Source organism: Triticum dicoccoides, chromosome 4B (genome assembly GCF_002162155.2).
Source record: "Triticum dicoccoides isolate Atlit2015 ecotype Zavitan chromosome 4B, WEW_v2.0, whole genome shotgun sequence".
Lineage (NCBI taxonomy): Eukaryota > Viridiplantae > Streptophyta > Magnoliopsida > Poales > Poaceae > Triticum > Triticum dicoccoides.
This window is the reverse complement of record NC_041387.1, coordinates 481,979,879-481,990,265: the sequence shown is the minus strand read 5'-3', so window position 1 is coordinate 481,990,265 and position 10,387 is coordinate 481,979,879.

The following is a 10,387-nucleotide window of genomic DNA, read 5'->3' as shown; positions in this document are numbered from 1 at the left end:
CCATTAGTGATATGGAGACTAATGGTGTACCTATATATGGTGCGCCACTACTATATAGCTATACGTGGTGCGCCATTATGTCCATATTAGCTATAGCCTTTTTCCTAGTAATGACATCAAAGTATGAAACAATTGATTGGCTTGTCATCGGGGTTGTGCATCATTTGAGTATTTTGTGTGATGAAGATAGAGCATAGCCAGACTATATGATTTCGTAGGGATAAGCTTCCTTTGTCCATGTTATTTTGAGAATACATAATTGCATTGTTAGTATGCTTGAAGTATTATTGTTTTTATGTCAATATTGAACTTTTATTTTGAATCTTTCGGATCTGAAAATTCATGCCACAATAAATAAAATTACATGGATAAATATGTTAGGTAGCATTCTACATCAAAAATACTATTTTTATCATTTACCTACTCAAGGACGAGCAAGAATTAAGCTTGGGGATGCTTGATACGTCTCCAACATATCTATAATATTTGATTGTTCCATGCTATTATATTATCTATTTTGGATGTTTTATATGCATTTATATGTTATTTTATATTATTTTTGGGACTAACCTATGAACCTAGAACCTAGTGCCAGTTTTGTTTTTTTTTTTGCCTGTTTTAGAGTTTCGCAAAAAAAGAATACCAAACGATGTCCAAACGGAACGAAAGTTCCTCGATGATCTTTATTGGACAAGAAGCAAACCAGGAGACTTGGAGATGAAGTTGGAGACTCAACAAGGCGGCCACTAGGGTGGAGGACGCACCCCTACCTCGTGGGCCCCTCAGAGCTCTCCCGCCCTAGTTCTTTCGCCTATATATACTCTTATACCCCAAAAAATCAGGGCGAGCCACGAAAACACTATTGCACCGCCACAACCTTCTGTACCCGTGAGATCCCATCTAGGGGCCTTTTTCTGCGTCCTGCCAGAGGGGGATTCGATCATGGAGGGCTTCTACATCAACACCATTACCCTTCCGATGAAGCGTCAGTAGTTTACCATAGACCTATGGGTCCATAGCTAGTAGCTAGATGGCCTCTTCTCTCTCTTTGATTCTCAATACCATGTTCTCCTTGATGTTCTTGGAGATGTATTCTATGTAATATATTTTTGCGGTGTGTTTGCCGAGATCAGATGAATTCTGGATTTATGATTAGATTATCTATTAATATTATTTGAGTCTTCTCTGAATTCTTATATGCATGATTTGATATCTTTGCCAGTCTCTTCGAATTACTTGTTTAGTTTGGCCTACTAGATTGGTTTTTCTTGCAATGGGAAAAGTGCCTAGCTTTGGGTTCAATCTTGTTGTGTCCTTTCCCAGTGACAGTAGGGGCAGCAAGGCACGTATTGTATTGTTGCCATCGAGGATAAAAAGATGGGGTTTTCATCATATTGCTTTAGTTAATTCCTCTACATCATGTCATCTTACTTAATGTGTTACTCTGTTCTTTATGAACTTAATACTCTAGATGCAGGCAGGAGTCGGTCATGTGTGGAGTAATAGTAGTAGATGCAGAATCGTTTCGGTCTACTTGACACGGACGTCATGCCTATGTTCATGATGATTGCCTTAGATATCATCATAATTATGCGCTCTTATATCAGTTGCTCGGCAGTAATTTCTTCACCCACCATATTATTTGCTATATTGAGAGAAGCCACTAGTGAAACCTATGCCCTCGGGTCTCTTTTCCATCGCACAAGTTCTATTTTTCATCATAATAGTTTCCAATCTACTATTTTGCAAACTTTTACTTTCTGATCTATAAAACCAAAAATACCAAAAATATTTACTTTACCGTTTAACTATCTCTACCAGATCTCACTTTTGCTAGTAACTGTGAAGTGAATGACAACCCCGTTATCGCATTGGGTGCAAGTTTGTTGATTGTTTCTGCAGGTACTCACTAACTTTTGTGTTGTCTCCTACTGGATTGATACATTGGTTCTCAAAACTGAGGGAAATACTTACTCTACTTTGCTGCATCACCCGTTCCTCTTCAAGGGAAAACCAACGCAAGCTCAAGAAGTAGCAGGAAGAATTTCTGGCGCCATTCCTAAGGAGATTTACATCAAGTCAAGACATACCAAATACCCATCATAAACTCTCATCTCTTGCATTACATTATTTGCCATTCGCCTCTTGTTTTCCTCTCCCTACCTCTAAAAGGATTTTCCAAAAGATTTGCCTTTTCTTCGCCCCTCTTCCGTTCGTCTTCTTCGCTTGCTTCTTGTGTGCTCGCGTGTTAGATTGCTTGCTTTGTCACGATGGCTCCAGAAAATACTAAATTGTGTGACTTCTCCAACACCAACAACAATGATTTTATTAGCACTCTGATTGGTCCCACTACTAATGCTAAATCTTGTGAAATTAATGCCGCTTTGCTGAATATTGTTACAAAAGATCAATTTTCTGGCCTTCCTAGTGAAGATGTCGCATCCCATCTAAACAATTTCGTTGATTTGTGCGATATGCAAAAGAAGAAAGATGTGGATAATGATATTCTTAAATTGAGGCGATTTCCGTTTTCGCTTAGAGATCGTGTTGAAACTTGGTTTTCACCTTTGCCCAAAAATAGTATTGATTCGTGGAATAAGTGTAAACATGCTTTCATCTCTAATTATTTTCCTCCAGCTAAGATCATCTCCCTTAGGAATGATATTATGAATTTTAATCAACTTGATCATGAGCATGTTGCACAATCTTGGGAGAGGATGAAATTGATGATACAAAATTGCCCTACACATGGTTTGAATTTGTGGATGATTATACAAAATAATTATGCCGGATTGAATTTTGCTTCTAGAAATCTTTTAGATTCGGTCGCGGGGGGCACTTTTATGGAAATTACTTTGGGAGAGGCTACTAAGCTCCTAGATAATATCATGATTAATTATTCTCAATGGCACACCGAAAGATCTACTACTCCCTCCGTCCCATAATGTAAGACGTTTTTTGACACTACACTAGGGCCAAAAAACGTCTTACATTTTGGGACGGAGGGAGTAGTAAAAAGGTTCATGTGATTTTCTAATAACAGTGCTTCTTCTGATCATAATGATATGGCTTTGTCCACTTTGATTGAGAATAATAATGAATCTATGGATGTGAATTTTGGTGGTAGGAACAATTTTGGTAATAACGCGTATAGAGGCAATTTTAATCCTAGGCCGTTTCCTAGTAATTCCTCTAATAATTATGGTAATTCCTACAATAATTCATATGAAAATTTTAACAAGATTCCCTTTGATTTTGAGAATAGTGTTAAAAATTATGAGTTCACAAAAGAATTTTAATGCTTTGATCGAAGAAAAATTTCTCAAGAATAATGATTTTGCTAGGAACGTGGATAGAATTTCTCTTGATGTCGATTCTTTGAAACTTAGATATATTCCACCTAAGCATGATATCAATGAGTCTCTCAAAGCCATGAGAATTTCCATTGATGAGTGCAAAGAAAGAACCGCTAAGATGCGTGCTAAAAAACATTGGTTTGTAAAAGCGTGTTCTTCTAGTTTTCATGATAATAATTATGAAGATCTCAAAGTGATTGATGTGACTCCTATTGATCTTTGTTTTCCAATATTAATATTGATAAAGATGGGACTGAAGATGAGTCAACTTTAGTTAAAAGGCATCCCAATGATTTAGAGTTTCTAGACCTAGATGCAAAAATTGATAAAAGTGGGATTGGAGAGGTCAAGACTTTAAGTAGCAATGAACCCACACTTTTTGGATTTCTAGGAATTTCATTATGATAATTGTTCTTTGATAGATTGTGTTTCCTTGTTGCAATCCATGTTGAATTTCTCCTCATGCTTATAGTGAAAACAAAGCTTTTACTAAACATATCATTGATGCTATGATGCAATCTTTTGAAGAAAAGCTCGAATTGGAAGTTTCTATCCCTAGAAAACTTAATGATGAGTGGGAACTAACTATTAAGATTAAGATTAAAGAATATGAGTGCCACACTTTGCGTGATTTGGGTGCTAGTGTTTCCACGATTCCAAAAACTTTGTGTGATGTGTTAGGTTTCCGTGAATTTGATGATTGTTCCTTAAATTTGCATCTTGCGGATTCCACTATTAAGAAACCTATGGGAGGGATTAATGATGTTCTTATTGTTGCAAATAGGAATTATGTGCCCGTAGATTTCATTGTTCTTGATATAGATTGCAATCCTACATGTACAATTATTCTTGGTAGACCTTTCCTTAGAACGATTGGTGCAATTATTGATATGAAAGAAGGAAAAATTAGATTCCAATTTCCGTTAAGGAAAGGCATGGAACACTTTCCTAGGAATAAAATTAAATTTCCATATGAATCTATTATGAGATCCACTTATGGATTGCATACCAAAGATGACAATACTTAGATCTATTCGCGTTTTTATGCCTAGCTAAGGGCGATAAACAATAGCGCTTGTTGGGAGGCAACCCAATTTTATTTTTGTTATTTACTTTTTATTCTTGTTTAGTAATAAATAATTCATCTAGCCTCTGATTAGATGTGGTTTTATGTTTTAATTAGTGTTTGTGCCAAGTTAAACCTTTAGGATAACTTACGGTGATAGTTCTGTTGATCCTGCTGAAATCAGAAACTTTTGCACCCAGGATAACAATTTTCAAAATTTACAGGAACGTTCTTTTGATCTTATTCTTTTTGCTCTGATTTGGTACACAAATTGCTCAGGTCTTCCTAATTTTTTTAGAGTTTTTGGAGTTACAGAAGTATTCGCGAGTTACAGATTGCTACAGACTGTTCTATTTTTGACAGATTCTGTTTTTTGCCTGTTGTTTGCTTATTTTGATGAATCTATGGGTAGTATCGGGGAACCATGGAAAAGTTGGAATATAGTAGATATTACACCAATAGACATAAAGAATGAGTTTGCAACGGTACCTTAAAGTGGTGATTTATTTTTCCTTATACTAATGGAGCTCATGAGATTTTCTGTTGAGTTTTGTGTTGTGAAGTTTCAAAGTTTTGGGTAAGGATTTGATGGACTATGGAATAAAGAGTGTCAAGAGCCTAAGCTTGGAGATGCCCAAGGCACCCCAAGGTATTATTCAAGGACAACCAAAAGCCTAAGCTTGGGGATGCCCCGAAAGGAAACCCCTTTGTCGTATTCGTCCTTCGGTAACTTTACTTGAGGCTATATTTTTATTCACCACATGATATGTGTTTTGCTTGGAGCGTCTTGTATGATCTGAGTCTTTTCTTTTTTCTTTACCACAATCATACTTGTTGTACACACCTTTTGGTAGAGACATGCATGAATTGTGATTTATTAGAATACTCTATGTGCTTCACTTATATCTTTTTAGCTAGGCAATATAGCTTTAGTACTTCACTTATATCTTTTTAGAGCGTGGCGGTGGCTTTATTTTATAGAAATTTATGAACTTTCATGCTTCACTTATATTATTTTGAGAGTCTTTTAGAACATCATGGTAATTTGCTTTGGTTATAAATTTAGTCATAATATGATAGGCATCCAAGACGGATATAATAAAAACTTTCATATAAAGTGCGTTGAATACTATGAGAAGTTTGATTCTTTATGATTGTTTTGAGATATGAAGATGGTGATATTAGAGTCATACTAGTGGAGTAATTGTGAATTTGAGAAATACTTGTGTTGAGGTTGGTGAGTCATGTAGCATGCACATATGGTGAACCGTTGTGTAACGAAGTTGGAGCATGAAGTATTTATTGATTGTCTTCCTTATGAGTGGCGGTCAGGGACGAGCGATGGTCTTTTCCTACCAATCTATCCCACTAGTAGCATGCGCCTAGTACTTCGTTCAATGACTAATAGATTTTTGCAATAAGTATGTGAGTTCTTTTTGACTAATGTTGAGTCCACGGATTATACGCACTCTCACCCTTCCACCATTGCTAGCCTCTCTTGTACTGCGCAACTTTCGCCGGTACCATACCACCACCATATACCTTCCTCAAAACAGCCACCATACCTACCTATTATGGCATTTCCATAGCCATTCCGAGATATATTGCCATGCAACTTTCCACCGTTCCGTTTATTATGACACACTCCATCATTGTCATATTGCTTTGCATGATCATGTAGTTGACGTAGTATTTGTCGCAAAGCCACCTTTCATAATTCTTTCATACATGTCACTCTTGATTCGTCACACATCCTAGTACACTGCCGGAGGAATTCACATAGAGTCATATTTTGTTCTAAGCATTGAGTTGTAAGTACATAGAAGTGTGATGATCATCATTATTAGAGCATTGTCCCATGTGAGGAAATTAAAAAGAAAAAAGAGGCCAAAGAAGCCAAGAAAAAATAGGGAGAAAAAGAAAAGGAAAAAAAGAAAAAGAAAAGAAAAAAGAAAAAAATTAGTGAAAAAGAGAGAAGGTATAATCTTACTACTTTTTCCACACTTTAGCTCCAAAGTAGCACCATGATCTTGATAGAGAGTCTCCTATTTTTTCACTTTCATATACTAGTGGGAATTTTTCATCATAGAACTTGGCTTGTATATTCCAACAATGGGCTTCCTCAAATGCCCTAGGTCTTCACGAGCAAGCAAGTTGGATGCACACCCACTTAGTTTCTTTTTGAGATTTCATACACTTATAGCTCTAGTGCATCCGTTGCATGGCAATCCCTACTCACTCACATTGATATCTATTGATGGGCATCTCCATAGCCCGTTGATATGCCTAGTTGATGTGAGACTATATCCCTCTTTTTTCTTCTCCACAACCACCATATTCTCTTCCACCGTAGTGCTATGTCCATGGCTCACGCTCATGTATTGCGTGAAAACTAAAAAGGTTTGAAAACATCAAAGTATGAAACAATTGTCGGCTTGTCATCGGGGTTGTGCATGATTTGAGTATTCTATGTGATGAAGATGGAGCATAGCCAGACTATATGATTTTGTAGGGATACACTTTCTTTGGTCATGTTATTTCGAGAAGACATAATTGCCTTGTTAGTATACTAGAAGTATTATTGTTTTTATGTCAATATTAAACTTTTGTTTTGAATCTTTCGGATCTGAACATTCATGCCACAATAAAGAAAATTACATGGATAAATATGTTAGGTAGCATTCCACATCAAAAATTTTGTTTTTATCATTTACCTACTTGAGGATGAGCAGGAATTAAGCTTGGAGATGCTTGATATGTCTCCAATGTATCTATAATTTTTTATTGTTCCATGCTATTATATTATCTATTTTGGATGTTTTATATGCATTTATAAGCTATTTTATATTATTTTGGGACTAACCTATTAACCTAGAGCCCAGTGCCAGTTTCTGTTTTTTTGCCTGTTTTAGCGTTTCGTAGAAAAGGAATACCGAACGGAATGAAACTTTCGCGATGATCTTTCTTGGACCAGAAGAAATCCAGGAGACTTGGAGATGAAGTCAGAGACGCAACGAGGCGGACACGAGGGTGGAGGGTGCGCCCCCTACCTCGTGGGCCCCTCGGAGCTCTCCTAACCTAGATCTTTCGCCTATATATACTCTTATACCCCCAAAACATCAAGGGGAGCACCAAAAACACTTTTCCACCACCGCAACCTTCTATACCCGTGAGATCCCTTCTAGGGGCCTTTTCCTACATCTACCGGAGGGGGCCGATCACGAAGGGCTTCTACATCAACACCATTACCCTTCCGATGAAGCATGAGGAGTTTACCATAGACCTGCGGGTCCATAGCTAGTAGCTAGATGGCTTCTTCTCTCTCTTTGATTCCCAATACCATGTTCACCTCGATGTTCTTGGAGACCTATTCGATGTAATATTCTTTTGTGGTGTGTTTGCCGAGATCCGATGAATTGTGGATTTATGATCACATTATCTATGAACATTATTTGAGTCATCTCTGAATTCCTATATGCATGATTTGATATGTTTGCAAGTCTCTTCGAATTATCGGTTTAGTTTGGCCCACTAGATTGGCTTTTCTTGCAATGGAAGAAGTGCTTAGCTTTGGGTTCAATCTTGCGGTGTCGGTGTACTAGAATAGGGGTACCCTAGTACCCCGAACTTGTGCACGGGCAGTTGCAGCACCCCGCGGCAAGGCTTGCCGGGCGAACGCCAAGATCCTCCAAGGTTCCCTTGGAGCCATTCAAGAACAAAGTATTTAAGCTCAGGAGAAAAAGCCCCGGCAAGAGGAGCTTGCCGGGAAGGCTAACCAGGACACTCCAAGGAACTTGCCGCGACGCGCCTCACGCTCCGGCAAGGCAACAAGGCCCCGGCAAGAGGAGCTTGCCGGGAAGACCAACCAAGGTACCTCGAGGCCCGGTGAGCGACAAGCTTCCGGACCCGACAAGATAACAACAGCGGCAAGGCGCTTGCCACGGCAGGCGGCCACTCTGTGCCCACGCTCCAGCGCATTCACCAACGTGTCGCTCTGGGGCCTCTCCAGGCGCGCGTGGCGGGAGGCTGTGCAGCCAGCGGTGCGCAGTGGCATGCGAAGCTGACAAGATCGCCATCGTGGCGAACGGTGGCGCCCCTAACGGTCCTTTTCTGCACTGTTTGGGCGACTCAGACGAGCCTTTAATGCCCTTGTCCCCTGCCGTCAGGGTTAGGTAGGGTGCACAGTACAAGTAACTGTACCAACCACCTCACTTTTACATTTGTGCCCTTCTCTACGTTGCCACCTGTCGGTGACCCCTTTAGCGTATAAAAGGAGGCCCATGCGCAACATAGAGGGGGTTTGGGGTTCGGTTCGGTCGACTCATTCGTAACCCAGAAAGACACTACGCTCTCTCTCTAGAGCAAGAACAAAATAGAACCAGACAAGCAGCAGTAGGAGTGTTATCTCTTCGGAGAGCTCCGAAGCTGGGTAAACTGCTCGTGTGCTTCGCCTCGATCTGCTCTTCATGCGATCTCCGCCCCCCGCCGAACCGAAAGGGGCCCGGTCCGCCGGCCCCATAGGTGTTCGAGGATCAGTTTCCCCGACATTTTTGGCGCGCCAGGTAGGGGGCGTCGAGATTGTGCGAACCTGATCCGGCGTTCACACGAGCTAGATCTTCATTCCCTTCATCAACATGCCACCGAAGAAGAAGACTTCAGCGTCAGCCACTCCGTCCACGTCACTTCCGCCACCGTTGGAGCAAACGGGTGGTGGAATGGACGCCGACGGAAGAATAGACGTCGACGAGGAAGCTCATGATGCCGCCAGGTCCAAGAACAAGGCTGCACAAACCTCGGCGACTGTACATGTTCCACGCCACTCTCAGGAGGCGCAAGACCAACAGCGTCATGGCACTAGCAGTGCCATACGCATGATAGGCCAAGACCAAGCTGGTGGATCTCGGGGCGCTCAAGACCAACATGCATGCCAGCGTGCTGGCACGAGCGGGGCACGATCGCCTGGACGGGATACTGCTCCTTCCAACATAGTTAGAAGTCCGAGCACGTCCCGCTCCTCGTGCCGTCCGCCACTGCCACCCACCACTCCAGCAGAAGCTTTGGCGCGAGCTCAACTTCTCCTAGATTACCCTCCGACGTCGGACAAGATCGATGAATGGAGGGCCACGATTCAGAGTCTCATCGGCTACGCCAACGGCGACACTCCACAGCGGCCGAGCGCGTCACCGCCGCGGCAGGGTCGCCAGGTGGGAGCCGGTGGCGACGAAACGGGTGGAGGTGCAACTACCATGCAATCACCGCCCCGAAGGCCAAGATCGCCGACTCGCCGGATCCACCTTGACAGCGACTCCACTGCATCATCGGATCCACGAGCTCGTCGCGATCAGCGCCAAGTCCTTCATGATCGGCAACAAGAAGACACTCGAACTCGCATCGAGCGCCGAAGAGAAGCGCGACGTCAATCCGACAAGCGCGCTGGGCCCTCTGTTGACATGCATGCGCCAGGGGAACCAGGCGATCTGCCGTACGCGGTAGGTTGCCCTGCGTTCACTCGTGAGCTGCGGCAAGTCCAGTGGCCCAGCACAAAGAACTTCAAGCCAGACGTACCGGAGAAGTACGACGGCAAGACGCATCCGTCAGAGTTCCTCAGCATCTACACCATCGCGGTGTAGGCTGCCGGGGGACGGGATGATAAGATCCTTGCCTACTAGTTCCCGCTGGTACTCAAGCCCAACGTTAGGTCCTGGCTCATGCACTCGCCGGACAACTCCATATCTTCTTGGGCTGATCTGTGCCATCAGTTTGTCGGCGCCTTCACAGGCGGACACAAGCCTCATGGCCAGGAGAGTGATCTTCATCTGCTCGCCCAGAAGGAAGGGGAGCCCCTGCGCAAGTACATTCAGAGATTCAGTAGTGTGCAGCACAACATCCCAGACGTCCACCCTGCCGCGGTGATCAGCGCGTTCCATCAGAATGTGCGAAACCGCTGGATGCGGGAGGAAATGGC